We start from the raw sequence: 17,290 nt of genomic DNA, 5'->3' as shown, positions 1-17,290 counted from the left end.
CCATTTTACTGGAGAGACAGGGGATTGCTTCTTAATTATTTTCTCCATGACCATTGTGATTCTATCATCTCTTTTCCATGTTGAAGAGTTTGCAATTTCTTGTATGGAACCACTCATACAGTCAGTCACCCCATTGCCCTTTTGTATCCTTTTCAGCTTTACTCTCTTTTTATTTCTATGGGATGAGAACTTCACACAGTATTTAAAATGGCATTTCTAGTTGTTATAGAAGATAGAGGTTTCCTGGTTTGTTTTGTGTCTTTCCCTTAATAATTACAATCACTTGTCAGGTCTTAATCCACTATCAGGCACAGAGCTGATTCTGTACAATTCCTTCTCAAAACTGAGGATTGTATTCCTAGTACCTGCTGTATTACTCACCAGTACAACCAGGTGGATCTGCACTTCAGCTTGGCTAATGACAGGATGCTGTGCAGGAAGTCAACTTTGCCACCTTGTTATTAATCTTGCATTTCAGGTACTGTTGACTTCCTTCTAGTGTGAAAATTGATTTTATTTAAAAACAAACAAAGCAAAACAAAAAACCAACCAACCAAACAAAAAGCCTAGAACAAAGAGGTCACACAACCAAAACCCTCTTCTAACCTTTAGTCAGATATTTACCATATAAAGGCCTTTCCTTCTGTCTGTGATAGCTTAGAAAACACAGAACTAACCAACCTACACTACTTCATTTGCAGAAAGAGTCTGACAAATTTCCATCCCAATAAATCTTACAGTCTATGTGCTTACTGATATTTTCAAAGGAAGGAGGCAAAAAATCCCTAACTACTAATTTTGTGAAATACCTTGCCTTTACAAAAGCAGCAACCTAAAAGATATATTCAATAGAGTGCTTGTGAACGATTCACTGAACTTGCCCATTATAGAGAACGGCCTTCTTGCTTTGTAGTTTCCTGAATATTCCTGGGACCTTTGCTAGAAACTACTGTTGTGCTACTGTCACAGTCCTTAACTATTATTATTAATCATTGTTTATTATTAATAATTATCTTATAATTTTTTTGTGAGGAAAAATTTGCCACTGCAGGTATGCACCACAAATTGCAAAGCAGCCAACTTGAGAGTGAAACCTACCAATGGTTTATTTAAGGAAAGCATCCAGTTAGGGAAGGAGGTTTCAGGAAGGGGTAAATAATTAGGTAAACAATGCAGAAGCACTTTTTTAACAGATAAAATACCCGGGAATGAAGTTTTAAGAAAAGAGGGAAAGGGAACAGAGATTCACAATTTCATCCTCCAAAATGCTCCAGTGGGCTTTTTTTATTATTATTTCCTCCATCTTTGTCCGTTGTCCCTCCTTTTCCACCACCGTCTGTCTCCTTTGTGTTCTGTTTTTTTGTAGCCAAAAAACCTCTGTCTTCCACAAATCATTGTCAGGGATTTTGCAGTTTGTAGCTGCAGGCCTCCCATACGGCTAGGGGCAGTTCTTAGCTCTTGTAATCAAGATCTGTATCAGGAACAGCTTTGCATCATTTGCATTTTATATCACCTACCCAATACTTCAAAGTGGTTGTTTGTCATATGAAAAGCAGATACCTGAAGGAATAAATAGAAATAGCAGAGGCTGGTGCCTGCTGCTCTAGCTGGCTGGTTATCTTTGCTGATTCAGGAGACATTTTTTCAATTTGTTGGCAGGTGTTCACCACAGCTGTTGCTCACCTTGCAGTCCCCTGTTACTAAAGCAGTTTTAAAGGAGAGGTGTTATTCCATGGTGATTGATTGAATGTAAGAGGACTTAGGGTTTCAAAACAGATACTTACTGAGTTTAGAAATATATTCTTGACCAAATATCTATGTGCAGATTCAGAATTAAAGCTAAAATTATAATTCTGAGTTAACTTTAAACTTAGTACACTTGTCTAAAAAAAAAAAAACAAAACACCAACCGAAAAACAACAGCAACAAAAAAAACCCCCACCCAGAATAGGAAATCTGGTATATAAAGATCTCAAGAGAAAATTCAACTTCAAGTAGAAATTGAAGTAGCTTCCCTGTCCTACTGCTCCAAAAACTTTTGGACTCACAAACCATCTTAGCCGAAGGGCAACATAGCCCTCATAGATATCAGAGGGCGAGAGGCTAATAGCATTTTTTTCTTTTTGGAAAGAAAAAAATCTGGTTGGAAGAGTCATGTTTGCCTGTTAAACTCTCATTTCAGTAAAATCAGGAATGCAGGCTTAGGAAGAAATTCTGACTTAGTTCAAAGCTTATCTTTCCTGTATTGATGTGTGGAAACAAACTCTACAACCCACAACAGGTTATAAAACAGGTGTGTTTATTACAATGCTGAGTGTGAGGGGGACCTCTCCTCACTTGCACACCACAGCTAAATGCAGGCACCTATTTATTACATCAAGTTATATGCATTACAGAAGCATGCATACAAGAAGCAAGATAATTCAAATCAGCTATTATTCTACATTTCCACCCATCTCCACATGCCCACTGTCCCCTGGTGGTTGGGGACAGGGATCTTCTGGAGGAAGGCTCCGAGTCTTCCTCACAGTGAACTTTTTACCTTTGGCACAGCAGTACTGAGTCTGTACACATCAGTAACCCCAGGGATGGTTAGAGTTGGTTCTTACCTCAGAGGCAGACCTTGCAGGCCGGGTGCTTATCTAATGCCTAACTATACCTTGTTAGTTCCTGTTTTCTATTGCTTCTGCTTACCTACTTACAAAGGAATTTCCCTTAGCTATAAAGTTCTGCATTTTCCCATCTCAATATGAGTGCCTTCCCTTCTTAATCTAGGGGTGGTTTCATTGGAGTATCACTGTAGAGCTCTCTGGTAGGAAGCTTCATTTGAAAGTTGAGACCTTGGAATCAGTCACAGTGAGGTAATTCTTATTACTACTGATTTGTCCAGAAATATTTTTTTATCCTCAATGTTTTAAACACTTGCAGATATTGGGAGCTAAACTGAAGAAGTGTGGCCTGGATTGGATGATGGGTTAGTGAGGTGGATCAGGAGCTGGTTGAAGGAGAGAAGCCAGAGAGTTGTAGTCAATGGGATGGAGTCTACTTGGAAGTCTGTTTTTATTGGAGTCCCCCAAGGGTCACTACTGGGACCAGTACTATTCAGTATATTTATTGATGACCTGGAAGAGGGAACAGAGTGCACTATCAGCAAGTTTGCTGATGACACAAAACTGGGAGGAGTGGCTGACACCCCAGGAGGCTGTGCTGCCATTCAGAGGGACCTGGACAGGCTGGAGAGTTGGGCAGGGAGAAATTTAATGAATTACAACAAGGCCAAGTGTAAAGTCTTGCATCTGGGAAAGAACAACCCCAGGTACCAGTATGGGTTGGGGACTGAGCTGTTGGAGAGCAGCACAGGGGAAACGGACCTGGGGGTGCTGGTGGATGGAAGGATGACCATGAGCCAGCAATGTGTCCTTGTGGCCAAGACATCCAGTGGCATCCTGGGGTGCATTAGAAGGGAGGTGCTTAGTAGGTGGAGAGAGGTTCTCCTCCCCCTCTACTCTGCCCTGGTGAGGCCACATCTGGAATATTCCAGAAGGACCAGGAACTGCTTGAAAGAGTCCAGTGCAGAGCAACCAAGATGATGAAGGGAGTGGAACACCTCCCTTATGAGGAAAGGCTGAGAGAGCTGGGTCTCTTCAGCTTGGAGGAGATTGATGAGTGACCTCATTAATGTTTATAAATATGTAAGGGGTGAGTGCCAGGAGGACAGAGTCAAGCTTTTCTTAGGGGTGACTGACAACAGGACAAGGGGCAGTGTTTGTAAACTGGAGCATAGGTGGTTCCATATAAATAGTAGGAAGAAGTTTTTCACTGTGAGGGTGACAGGGCACTGGCACAGGCTGCCCAGTGAGGTTGTGGGCCTCCTTCCCTGCAGACATTGATTCTATGATTCCTTAGGATTTCTGGCTCAGCTCTTAATGTGGTCCTTGCCTAGTCCACCTTCAGTTTCTAGTGACATTTAGGATTGTTGAGGGGTACATAGCAAGGCTTCACTTAAAGTCACTTTGAGAACAGGTACTTTCAGTCTTCATTATTTTTTGGTGTCCTTATGTAACAGTGGCACTGAAGACTCCTTATGTCCTGTTTTACTAAGTATTAATTAATGTAGATATGTAGAATAAGGACACCTTTGATCTCTCAAAACTGGTCTAAAAAAGTGAGTCCACATAGCAAGAAAACATTTTGCTTGCTCTGTTTTACCTGTGAGGAACTGAAGTATAAATTGAAGTATAAGTTGAAGCCCAAGGAGTGGGCAAAAACCACAAGGAAAACATGCACACAGCTCCCTGGATCAAAAATCAGTGATATATCCTTGGGCTATTCCCTTCTTAGGCCTGAATTCTCTTATAGCAGAGTTTCCTGGAAATGCAGAGAAAGGGCTTTTCTCCAGGTTTGCCCATTTTTATATGTGATTACTGTAATTCGTAAAGCTTTGATGTGTTGATCTGAGTGATGTTGGTGGGTTTTAACTGCAACCCTTAAAGGCCCTAACTAGCATCAGTGATTCTGATGAACACTGTCAGCTGTACTGCTGTCTGGCACACTTTTCTTCTTTCAAGAGATACACATGCTCCCATGACTTTTAGTAAGAGTGCTTGGTAGTAACTCTTAAAAATATGATGGAAGTTGTTAAAGCTTTTGCACTGAGCAGTTTTATAGAGAATTTTCTTATGTCTCTCTGTTATATGCAGTGTGGCCAAAAGAGTTATAGTTATGTGAGGTTCCATTCAGCAGAATTATCAGCCTCAGATGAAATGTTGGACACAGACTCCCAGTAAACACAGTGACTGAAAATGTCAGGTGAGGGATCTTGCCTGGATAAAGCAGAGAGCTGATGCCCCCAGCTAATGATCAGTGGGCTAGATAAGAGCCAGTCCAGACAACAGCCCCAGTGTGCTTACAGTGAGGCAAGAAAGGGAACGTTCACAAAGTTTCAGTTGGCCCCAGGAGCAGCAGGGAACTCCAGGGGATGTAAGGAACACCCATGGGTTCACTCCTCACTGCTTGGACTGGAGCACTGTCCTGCCTGGGACTGGTCCAGCACCCCAGGAAGAAGGATCAATTGGTATGTCAGGAGATCATGCAGTGGTGATACTCTTATCTGTGTCTCTCCCTTTTCTCTCTCTCTCTTTCTGTCTCTGCATACTTGCCAAATCATTACCAAGTCACTTCATATTGCTATCCACCTAATAAAACTTTCTGTTTGCACCTGACCCTTTGTGGTTGGACTTTGTTGATGCAGGATCCTAATATTAAGTTACATTAACCACAAGGTGGATTGTAAGAAGCTACCAAGCTATAGTTGTTAATAGTGCTTCACATGCCTTGTAGACTCTGAGACATGTCAAAGGACTGCAAAGCCTTTGGAAAGGCAGGAATCCTTTCAGCTACAATAGAAAGTACTCAGCCTCAAGAGGGAAACACTACCACTACATGACAATGTTAGAAAAGCATTTTGAGAAGTGCAGAAATAGGCAATTGCCAATAGACAAATACATTAGAGCTATAAGGCAGATAAATTGTGCTAAAATTCTATTGTATTGAGCTACTGAGGAAAAAAGACACACACAAGAAGAGAAAAAAAAAACCTTTTCTGCCTGGATCTTTAGCAATCATAAAACTGTATAGAACAGAGAGAGTTAGAGATTATGCTGTTCTTCCCATCTCCTCCCCTTTTTTATTTCTTTTTGTGACTTGTTCTCCTATCTTTTCATATCTCAATGTGGTTTTGACATCAGGATTTAGCTTTTATTAAACATCACTGCTTCTGAGTACATTTTTTACTCTTACAGATTCTTTCCACTTCCACTATGCACTTTTATGGTTGCATTTGCTAAAAATACTCTTTTGTAATGTATTTTATAATCTGTATGTTTTTGTGTTAGTAATAGCCCTTTCTCATCTGTCTTCTATACATGGATGAAACACAAAACATGAAACACAAAGATCATTATTTTCTGGTCTTTTCTGGTGCTGCCTCATTACCTTGACTTAAAGCTCACCAAATAACAAGTGCTGCTAAATGTATTTGCTCGGAGACTCTTATAGATGTGTGGGTACCTTCAGTGACTTAAACAGAGATGATCAAGAACAACCAAGTCATTTAATGCCTTTGCCAGCCATCTCAGAAACTTGGCTTTAACAAACCAGATTGACTGAAGAAAAGTAGGTCTCTGAGAACCTATGTTGTGAAGTTCCTCTGCCTTTCTTAGGAGCAAAACCTGTGAGGTTCTTGTCACCTTTTACTCTCACTGAAGTGATTTATCTTCTCACAACATCAGTTCCACTGATGTGGGTTTGAAGCAGGTTGCAGTTGTTGCTCACACTATGGCTTCACAGGCTCTGTAAAGTTTGACTGGGAGCTGCTCTTTTTGAAATTAGTTAAAATACTCTTGCCCTGAACTTTGTTTCCTGGTTGGTAATGAAAAAAATTTAATTCATTTGAATTAGTTAAATTAATGTGCTTTCTTTATGATGCTAGCCATGAGGAAGTCAGAAGGAAACAACTCAGATAACTTGCCATAGGGCTGGACAGAGCATATCCACAGATACTGTTTATTCCAAGTTCTCTTAATTTATTGTTACCTACTAACACCAGAAGGGTACTTTAAAGCTGTCCAGATGTGCCTAAAGACATAGGATGTGCTCCAGAGAGTTTATTGTCTCTGGGAAGGTGAGGCATTGCAAGAGATTTTTCCATTTCTTCAGTTACAAAATTCAGGACTGAAAGAATACACAGATTATTTCCAGTCCCCCTGCCTTTGTCTCATCCCTTGTTTCTCCATTTTGCCTTGTGACAAAAGAGATTGACTTCAACCTATTGGGCAGGTGATAGCCTCAGACCACCTCACCTCTGTAAATGACAGCTTTATTTGATGAAAAAACCCAACTCAACTTTCAGTCACAATAAAGAAAAAAAAATCAATCAAAAAACACCAAACAAAACACACAAATCACTGTCCCCACCCCCAGACAAAAAGAAAGTATACTGTTTGTTCTTCCTGGATGCCACATTTCCAGAAGCAAAATTTAAACACTCATACTGAAATAGAAATAATTATATTAAAGGAAATAGTAATTTTGGGATCTCTGGATTATTGAGCATGGAAGAACAATACCCATAAATCTGTCCTACATGTAACAGAAAGAAAGGTTAAAGAGATAAAGGTTCCTTTATTGTTGTGCGATTTTTTGTTGTTGGTTTGGTTTTAAATCTTATTCAAATTTTTTTCTTTAACTTATTTATTTTAAAGATTTTCTTCCTGTCTCTTGAAGTTATTAGGAAGTGTTGCTGACTTATTTTATACATATTTTGGTGTGCTCAGCCTCTGTGATTTGGGATGTGCACACTTTTTAATGAATTTTAAACTAATTTCATGATTATTAAACTTGAATCGTGGGTTTTTTGCATATCAGAGATTGAGAATCAGTGGTTAACATTAGAACTTTGAAATGTAACAATGCCCTTCCCTAAGGAAGTACTTGTCTCAAAGGGGTCAGTTTAGTTTCAAGAACCAGATGTAATACCTTAGGCTATTTGAATCACCAGTTTGCTTTTCAAATCCAGGCTGGGCCATTGCATTTAAAGTAATAATCCCTATGTTTTCTCTTTCTGCTTTACTCGGGAACTGTGCTTCTGATAATATTTTTTTTTCCTAATACTCCCCTCTTCCCTTATGAGAGCACTGGGTGTGCATTGTTCTCCCTAAAAATATCCTTTGTTTCAAGTCAAATTTGATTCTTCACTTTTGTTGGCTTCCATTTCCCAAGTTACAAGCAAAGTCCAGGGATAAACTTAGTGATCATCTGTCCTGTAGTCTGTTGTAGTTACTACAGTGGGACAAAAGCTCTTAAATTAAGAAACAGTGAGTCTTGCTGCAGTCAACATCCCTGAAGCATGTATGGGAAGTCTTGGGAGCTGCTGGTTTTCAAGTGGCCAACAGTTAATAACTGTCCTGGTTGGTTCTCATCAATTTTAAAGTAATGAACTTTGATGTCAAGTTATTGTTACTGTGCTCTGTCATTGCCACACCAGCATTTCAGCTGAATGGCTTGCACCTGCTTGACCAGTGGTGTCAGGCTGGATCTGTTTTTCAATTGGAAGCCTTTTCACAGTGAAAATATTTTATCATTTTTTCCTCATAGCTGTAAGGGTAAGAGAGCTAAAAACCTGAGCTGTACTTGAAGGCTCATGATTTACCACAATACCTGGAAAAACTAAAAAAAAAGATCTATCTGCCCATAAACTTATTTTGATTGGAAAAATAACTGACTGTGTGAGGCAGGGAATTTTGTATGGAAATAATAAGATGCTTTTGTATCATGTTTTTCTATGGCATATCTGTGACATTTAAACAAATTGCAACTTTATCCAAGCTCTTAATTATGTATAGAGCATTTTCTCTTCTATTAAAAAATGCTGCGTTAAATGTAAAGGGGAGCTTAAGAGTTGTGCCAGGATCAAGCCATCAGCCCTGCTGTTCTGGTTTTTATTTAAAAGAGTTTTCACTTCTGCCATGCCAGTGCCATGTAGCAGCTGCTTTTGATTTATGGAACTGCAAGTAGAAGCCTTCTCACATGTCTGGCTCCAGGGAAGATGCTAATATGCTTTTCACCAAAAGGAAAGAAAGGTGAACACAGATATATTTGAAATCAAAACAGTGCATCTGCAATATCAAGAAGAGAGAATTTAACACAAAGGAAATGTGAGCTGCTGAACAGCAGTGGAAGGAGAATTTAAGTTAATGGAGCATTTTGCAAGTTGTCCTCTCCCTTACTATTTATAGTAAAGATCAGGTGATCTCTGACTCTCTGTCCCATTCTTTTCAGCTGAGTTCTGGGCAGGCTTAGCATCCAAAGCCTTAGAGGTTTGACTACAGAACATGTACCTCCTGGTTCTCCAGCCCTTCCTCAGTGGTCATCCTAACCTTTGCTCTTATTTGAAACTGTCTGTGATACAAATGAAATCAACTACCTTGTCATTGAACTTTGGATGACGTTTGCCGAGGACTTATCTTTTAAGAGGGTTTCTTTGTCTTAGTTAACTTTAGCCCTTGGGATTTGGCTCTGTCTAGGGCTGATTCGTTTCATTAAATGAAAAGGTGGTTTGTAGGATTTTAAAATATATATTTATATGTCTGTGTGCGTATATTTGACACACCTGGCAGCTTTTACTCAACACATCAGTATCCATCCCTTTTGGGGTCTGTTGTTAGGTTGCTGTAGTTGTTTTTAAAATCCCTTGTACTGGTTACAAGCTTTCTGAAGTTAATTCCAGCCTCTAACCACACTTTACAATGCTTAGCACCACACAGCCCTGCTCCTGAATTATCTTCTTTCTGGGAAGCATGAGTTGAATTTGGCACAGTTTACTGATTTCTGAACTGCATACATAGGATGTTACAGTAGTGCTGGGCCCTCTGGCATTTGTAGCTCTAGCTAGTGAGTTTAATGCCATATTTTTTAGGGAATAAAACTACCACTTCTGTAAGTATTTGCTAGAAGGGCATATTGAACAGGAAGCCACATCTCATGCTCCATATTTGAGGAGTGTTAGCTAGCAGAAAAATAAAATCCCCCTGGATTTAAAAATAACTGTAGTCCTTTTTTCTTATGCTTACAAGAGCTTCCCTTTGTACACAAGATTAGATCTTATGAAGACATCTGTATTTCTACCCATTCTAGTTTCTTGATATGGAAGTCATGCTTCTTTTTATAGCATCCAGGCATCCTTTTCTTGCATTGAAGGATTAAAAGGATTCCTGAAGGAATCATAAAGGAATCATAAAAAGGATTCCTGAAGTGTTTTCCAGTGATGATGAGGAATGATACAGAGAAAGACAACAGAGATAAAAGTAGACAGGAGAAAAGGGCTGGTTCATCTGGGAAGAGCAGCAGCTGAGAACAAACAAGGGTGATACAAGGCATGAGGAGACAGAAAACATAGGTGTGACTTGAGTTAATATGGTGCTGGGGGCAGGGGAGGTGGCTGAAGCTGCAGGTTATGCTGTCACTGGTTCATCAGCTGTTCTTGCTTTATCTCTGGTGCTGAAAGATGCAGAGCAATGCTTACTTGCAGTCAATGTTTTGATGTGGGCTTTGCTGTTTTTCACCAGCCCTCTGGGAAGCAGATATCTTTTAATCCCCTTAAGCCTCTAGTCTCACACCAAAACATGTCTCTCCTGCAGGCTAATCCTCTTACTTCAGTTCTGCTGCTATGCTCCAATTCTGCCTCTTGTGCTTGGCAGGGTTTCTGTGCATGCCAGAGGTTGGAAAAAATTAAATTCCAGAGTACCTAGATGAGTAGTCCCCACATAACTAGCGTCCAAAGTAGTGTTAATCTTGAAACCCAAAATCCTGACAACTCCCAAGATCCCAAATCACAAGTTTTTTTGACAAGCCTGTAATTTCCTTATACTGTGCAAGATGCAGTTCAGCAGTATCTGATCCTTCCCCCTGCTTTCCCCAGAGTGCTTATCTGGCCAAATAGTCTGTTTCATCTTTTAGAGAATGCCAACACATTTATCCAATTTATTTATATAATGTATGTATGTATGTATATATACATATTAACAAATTTAAGATTTGTGGGTGCCTTATGAAACAGCCTTTTAAAACTAAAATATCAGAAATAATTTTGACATTTTGTAATGTCCAGATAAGCAATATTGCTTGCCTGGGGTTTGGCCTTCAAGAAAAATGGACTTCCAAAGCAGCAGTTACTTATTCTTTAGTCTCATGGAAAATACTTCAGTAGTCATTTCAAACTAGAAGGATAGTATTGACATTTAGGGATAATTTTTTATTTTGTATTTTCAAAACCAATAAAAGGAAACAGAAGTAGATTTGTGGCAGGGTGTGTATGGACTAGGAAGTTTCAGTTCTGGATGAGAACCTTTTTGTAATGGGATCAGCAAATATGTTGACAGTGTGATGCCCTAGGCATAAAAGCTTGCAAACTGAGGATCCTACCCCTTAAATTAATCCTCCCTGCTGCATTCTAGAGCCCACTGTGATCCCCTTCCTTTATTGCTTCAGCTTCTCACTTGATTACAAATGCTGAACCTGAGTGAAAACAGCCTTCCAGAGGTCTGACTGCATATATTTTCAAATGATATACAGAAATGCCTTTAATCAATTAGTGATTCTTTGTGGCTTTATAAAAGTTACTTTTCAAAAAAGACAAAAAATATATTTACTTCTAAAACAGCAGCAGATTTCATAAATGTCCAGGTTAATTTCTGCTGGAGTAAAGTGACTGTGTAAAGCAATGAGCACAGAGAAGATTGTCACTGAGTTCTAAAACCTAGCTGTGGTGGGTGTCATTACACTTTTCCTGAAAACTTTGATGCAATTTCCTGTGACAAAAAAATACCCTGGCTCAAAGGTCTAGGGAATGAAGAGCAGGAGATGTACTGTGAATATGGCACTTATTTATAACCCTTTCCCCTTGGGAAATAAACTTTAAGAAATGCTATGTCAGCAAGTGCAGGAATGCAGTACAGTCCCCACTAGGTCAGCCAGCACTGACAGATGCAGTTCATTTTTTGTTTCATAGGAATAAGTGTGACAGGCAGAGGAACCCAGTGAATTGTTTAATACTACTTGCATAATATCAGTGCTTTGGAGCAAATGAATGTGTGTTTCCATAAAAAACTCTGAAACCAAGCAGGATTTTACTGGAACTGGAGCATGAGAGTTGCGGGAAGAGCATGAGTAAATGTCTTTGTTTAAGAGCAAAAGCTTCTGTTCCAATAGGCTAATGGGCCTGGAGAGTTTATTTTACTAGAAAATGCAGGCATTCCTGGGACTGCAGTGGTAAATTTAGTTCTTAAACAGCTGCTGGCATTCAGCTCATTCACACACACACACACGAAAACCCCAATGCTTCTTATTTAGTGGGTGACTGCAGGGAAGTTTCCCAGCTGGGTGAGGAGCAGTTCTCTGGAAAGCTTGGCTTCAGCTGGGAAGTTTTGTTAGGCACTCACCTGACTGCCTCAGACAGTCTTTGCTGTAATCTGATTTTAGGATTACAGTGATGGGAAACAAGGCTGCCTACACAGGACATCCTTTTTTCACCTTCACCAGGTGTTGAAAAAAGGTCTGGGTTGGAGTTTTCAGTTGTGGGTTGTGGGTTTTTTTGTTTGGTTTTGTTTTCGTTTTGTTTGGTTGGTTTTCTTGCCTGCCCTATTGCCCTGGGTCACTGGGCTCATCCTTGCTTTATTTACAAACACAGCTCCAGTGGTCCCTTCTTCCACAAAGGGGTTGTTTTAGAAGTGCTCCTGCTTCTCCCTGCTAAACATCAAGTAAATGTAGATTTACATGTGTGAAACCAAGCATGTGTTTTTCCAGCTGCCTTTTATTGCAATGTCTTCTTCTGTGCTTCTCATGCTCTAAAGTGAAGTCAGGTCTTTAAAAACTGCTTTAGGTCCCAATCTGCTAAAGTGTGCCTACTACCAGTTGCCAGGTTTTTCAGATCAGGATGTTGATAGTGGCTCAGTTGGAGTCTTCCTGAGACTACAGGCATTTCTTGTTGGTTTTTGTGGGAACACTGTCCACATGGAGTGATCATTTATTGTTTCCTCCAGGAAGTTATTCACCCAAGTGTATGTGTCTCAGCCTGCAATAGCTGACTTGAGTCACCTGCTTCCTGATGTTCTCGAAGTGTGTAACATGACTGAAATCTTGTTAATTAGCTACGTGTCTTTTCTTCACTTTATTTATTTACTTTCTTTTTTAATAATCTATTGCTTCACTTGTTTCACTGTTGGATCACCCCAGCTGTCTGGTGCATTTCTGCAGCATTACTTCACAGAAGCCAAACTGATTGATGTTAGTGGTAAAATTCCCTATGTCTTCCATAAAGCCAAGATTCAACCTCTAGTGACCATACTGAAAACCTTTTGAATTCAAAAATGTTTTTTACACTGTTTCAGTATTCATTTCCACCCACTCCTCCATATTGGTATTTTGTTTTCATTGTTGGCTGTTGCTACATTTTGAAGAAAGAAATGACCTGATACAGTCTCCTTTTTAAGAACCACTGGTGCTTAGACAGAACTGAAGTTGTTCCTGACAGAATGGGGTTCGTTGTTTTGCTTTCAGTACCATCTGGAAGACTTTCCCCTTATTCTCTATGGCCATACCATCATTTTTCTTCAACGTCTTACTTGTTGAAATGACCTTCCTAAAGGAACATAAATCTCTGTAGGATTTTATTTTCATCCTGTTGGCATCCTGTGTTATGCTTATTTCCTCTGAGAGCAGGAAAAGCCTGCAAAGTTGTGTGGACACCAAGAAAGGCTCTTTGGAGGGTTCATCTAGGCTTCAGGCTTCTCTTGTCTGTTGGCAGCTTGAGAAACTCCAAATTGCTAGTTGCCTAGAGGGTTTTTTAATATTTTTAAAATAGTTGATTGCTTTGGCATATTGACACATGTATTGTACCCATGAGAATTCCAGCAGATGCATTAAATGCAATTATTTCACAAAAGATAGAATGTTATTCTTTTTAGTCTGTTTATAATTGCTGACTTCCTCAATGTTTGTGTCTCTTTCTGATGTTAAATACATGCAATTTTTTGAAATGGCATTTTTGCTGTCACTCAGGTAAGATTAATGCTTTCTGCTTCTGTTGTTGAGGAAGTTGGTTTTGGGTTTTTTTCTTATGTAGCTCATATAGTTTGTGCCCTGAGGGAAGGATTGATTTTTATGTTTATCACATAACGGTGTGAATTCATTTTAGGCAGGCTGTCTGGCAAAAGCAAGATATGAGTATCTATGAAACATGTTAGATGCCAAACTTTGCAGCCTACTTTATTTGTTAAAAATTGGGCACATGGCACGTGAATGGCATCGTAGTGAAATATATCAGACTGATGGTCTTGTGTAGAATTAAAATTTGCTCTTCCAGGTGAGGCAGCCTCAGCTCAGCAAGAGGAAGGTTTTCATGTCATCCTCTAGCTCAGGTAATTAAAGAGGGCAGAGGGAGATGAGACTTTCATTTTGAAATGGAAACAGGAGATGCAGGTTATCCACAATCAGATGCACCTTTTGGACTTTTTGGAGCAAAGCAGTGCAAAAAGCAGAAGAAAGGTATGTTCAAAAAAGTCTGGAAAACAAAGACAGAATGCTCTTTTCCAGTCATTTCACTGTTCCTGCCTTCTTTGTTTCCCTAAATGGGGACCTCTGATAGGGACCTCAGATTTCCAAGTGCCTGCCAGGTGGTTCTAGTTGAGTAGTATGATTTGAAAGCCAGTATTCTCATTATGCCATACAGGAGGACTGATCTGCTACAAGAGAGTGACACTTACTTTAAATGGTGGTAATTTTATGGTCCATGTGTGGCAGATGTTTCATTTGTCTCGACCTTTCATTCAAGTGCATAGACCAATGCTTTTGCAAGAGGGAAGAAAAGCTTGTTTGGAGTTGTAATTACCAGACTACAATCTTACAGTGCAATGAAAATACATTAGAAAAAGTCTCTCAAGGCTTTTATTTGTTGGGTATTGATAGTGCCAGAATAGAAGCTTAGCCCTGCTACTCCCACGTCAGTGTTCATTTGTGAATAATTACTAAATAATCTCAGGATGAATGTAATGGTGATGTATGTAATGTGAAAGGTGAGCTTTTTTTGGTTTTTTTTTTTATTTTAAAATATATTTTTAGCTATTTAATGTTTCTGTTCCTTACTTAGTAATTGTGCCTGCATAAAATTCTACCTATTCCAGGAGCTCCTTCCACAGCTTTACAGCTCTTTTATATTTTAATGACTGGAGAACATGCAGCATCCTTGATGTATTGCAGCATGAATTGTATTACTTAGAGGTGTTTCTGTTGTTCTTTAAGTATTTTTTAAAAAATAAATAAATAGATTTTCAGATGCTCTGCAGAAACTGGCAAGAAAGCACTGCATGCTCCTGCAGTGGGGGTGCTGTGTGAGTGATAGTGAACTGGAAAGCACTGTTGAACAGTGAAACTGAGCTTTTTATCTCTTTTCAGTCCAACACACTTTAAAGTCTATGTGTATTCAAACTGTGAGAGTTGGAGCAGCTGTTTCAAAAATTGCAGATGATTAGAAAACAAGCTAAAACAGGCTCACTTGGTATCCTAGGACTGAAACAGTTTTATGTAAGTGGTGGGACTGTGTGGTAGTTGACAGGCCAACCAGAGTGGAAAATATGTGTATTATTTCTAAGTCTGTGTCGGATCTGGTAGTATCAGGTCAGTTGTCACTCCTTAAAAATATGGCTGTGTTGGTGTTTTTCCTTGTCAGGTGTAAGCAACTCTTTAGAGTACAGATTTTGGAGAAGATGGGCTAAGATTGTAGTGAGTTTCCTGTTGGTTTTATGGATGTACCAGCTTTACACAGCAGAGGAACTGAGATGTGAAAGAGGAGTTAGGTGGCTAGGAGTCATTTAGAAATACTTAAGTATATGTGTGCGTAAGTTCTGTAACCCTTAAGAGAATATTTTTGAGACCACTTTTTTGTTTTAAAAATGATCACTCTTTTAATAACAAAACCAACTGTTCACTGTCATCTACTGACTGGAACCTCTGATAGGGATGTTTCCAACAGAAGATCAACAGAGATAATATGAGCATCTGTCTCTTAGACGTTCCTGGTGTCCATCAGATAAAATCAGTTCTGGGAGCAAAGGCAAAAATAGTAACGTCAGTGGCACAGCTGAGAGTGTGTATGCTCTGCATCATTTACAATGTTGTGCATATACATGTTCTGTCCTCCAGACTCTTCATGCTTGTTGAATTTCAGCACATCCTTTTTAACATGGGTGCCTGTGTAAGTTCAGTCATTCAGGCATCTTGTTCAGTATTTGGGGAGCATTGAATTAACATGAAGTAACCTCCACTCTGTTTTATTTTGTCTTTAGGAATTTAGCCTAGAAGTCTTTGACACCTAGGGCTGGATTTGAGACTGTCACCTGTGTGGAGGAACAACTGTGTGTTGCTCCAGGCAGGCATCTTGGTCACTGGTCTTCACTGGTTCCATGTAGCCTTGCTGTATTTACCTGCCACACCTCCCTGGCAGGCCAGGCACAGCCTGCTTCACCCCACACCTCACACGTGTGCAGAGGGAAGTCTTTGTGCTTGCCAGCTTGCAGTGGTCTCTTTTCTTCGGTTGAGAACATGTCCCACCCCCTTTTTACTTCTAATCTTCTGTAGCTTCAATGAACCCTTTCCCCCCATTACACTTTAGCTGAAATCAGCTGGAGTCTCCTCTTACAGCTGGAGTCAGTTCTTAGCCATAGGTCCCAGCAGGTCCCAGCAGTAGTCCTGTCCCATTTTGGTCTTCACATAAGCATCATGTGCATATTTTGGGGGGCCTATGTTTGTTTGTTTCTGTTTTAGAAATACTGTTATTTATGTAACAAAAGCTTGTAGTCATTTTGAAAATCAAACTCAGCCTCAGTATGCAAATCTGACATTCCAGTCAATGGTAATTGAGGCCACATCTATTCTAGACTGTAGACAGATCCTTGCTGACTTTCTGTTTGGCCATTAGTCAAAACTGGCATTAGTCAAAACTGATTGCTCCTCAGCTGAAACACTGTTTTACTGCCCAGTAATTCAGGAGTACTGAAACTCCTACATACAGATGATTTTAGAACACTATATTTACTTCCTCACATTTTGAAGGAAGTACAGTTTGTATCCATTAACTGAGGCAGGGCCCAGCTCTGCCCTGAGAGGCGACTGATGCTGCAGTTAAGGGACTCCCTGCTTTTGCAAGCACATGCTGAAGTTTTTGCCTTGCCTTCTCTTTTCAAAACACAAAGCTTTGAAGTTGCACTGGGGATGTGCTGTAGGATGAAGTGTCTGGGACCACAGGGATCTCAAGGTGTGGATGTAACATGTGCATACCCATGATGTGGACTATAGCCATGGAAGGTTGCTTGAATTGTAACAGAGCAGAGGCAGGAGGTCTGAATCCAGTGTGCAGTATCCATGCTGATCTTGAAGTAACAGCAGTGCCTCTTTAGGTGTGGGTTTATGTCCCCATTTGCAGGACATATGCAGGACTTCTGATCTCAGTCTCTGTCTAAGTCAGTACCAGTGAGAACTGGAAGAAAGTGCTGTCGAAGTGTCTCTGTTAGGTTAAGTTCCCTCAAAAATAAAGGTGAAAGAGTATAGTTCTTAAAATCCCAGGTGAAAAGATGCATTTCTGGAAACTGTTACCTAACATAGTGCCCATAGGAGAAAGTAGTAAATTTATTTTTTTTTCAGAGGGTTTAAGTCTCAAATCAGTTTGTAAACCAACTCCACA

General features: G+C 39.9%; 1 protein-coding gene across 6 annotated transcripts in view; it reads left to right on the top strand.

The window, feature by feature from the left end:
- Positions 1-17,290, top strand: part of MARCHF8 (membrane associated ring-CH-type finger 8) — an 89,466-nt gene that overhangs the window by 48,029 nt on the left and 24,147 nt on the right. The gene's annotated exons all lie outside the window — the stretch shown is intronic.

The sequence above is a fragment of the Calypte anna genome, chromosome 6 (genome assembly GCF_003957555.1).
Source record: "Calypte anna isolate BGI_N300 chromosome 6, bCalAnn1_v1.p, whole genome shotgun sequence".
Lineage (NCBI taxonomy): Eukaryota > Metazoa > Chordata > Aves > Apodiformes > Trochilidae > Calypte > Calypte anna.
The sequence above is the reverse complement of the archived record's forward strand: the minus strand, read 5'-3'. Positions and strand labels throughout refer to the sequence as shown.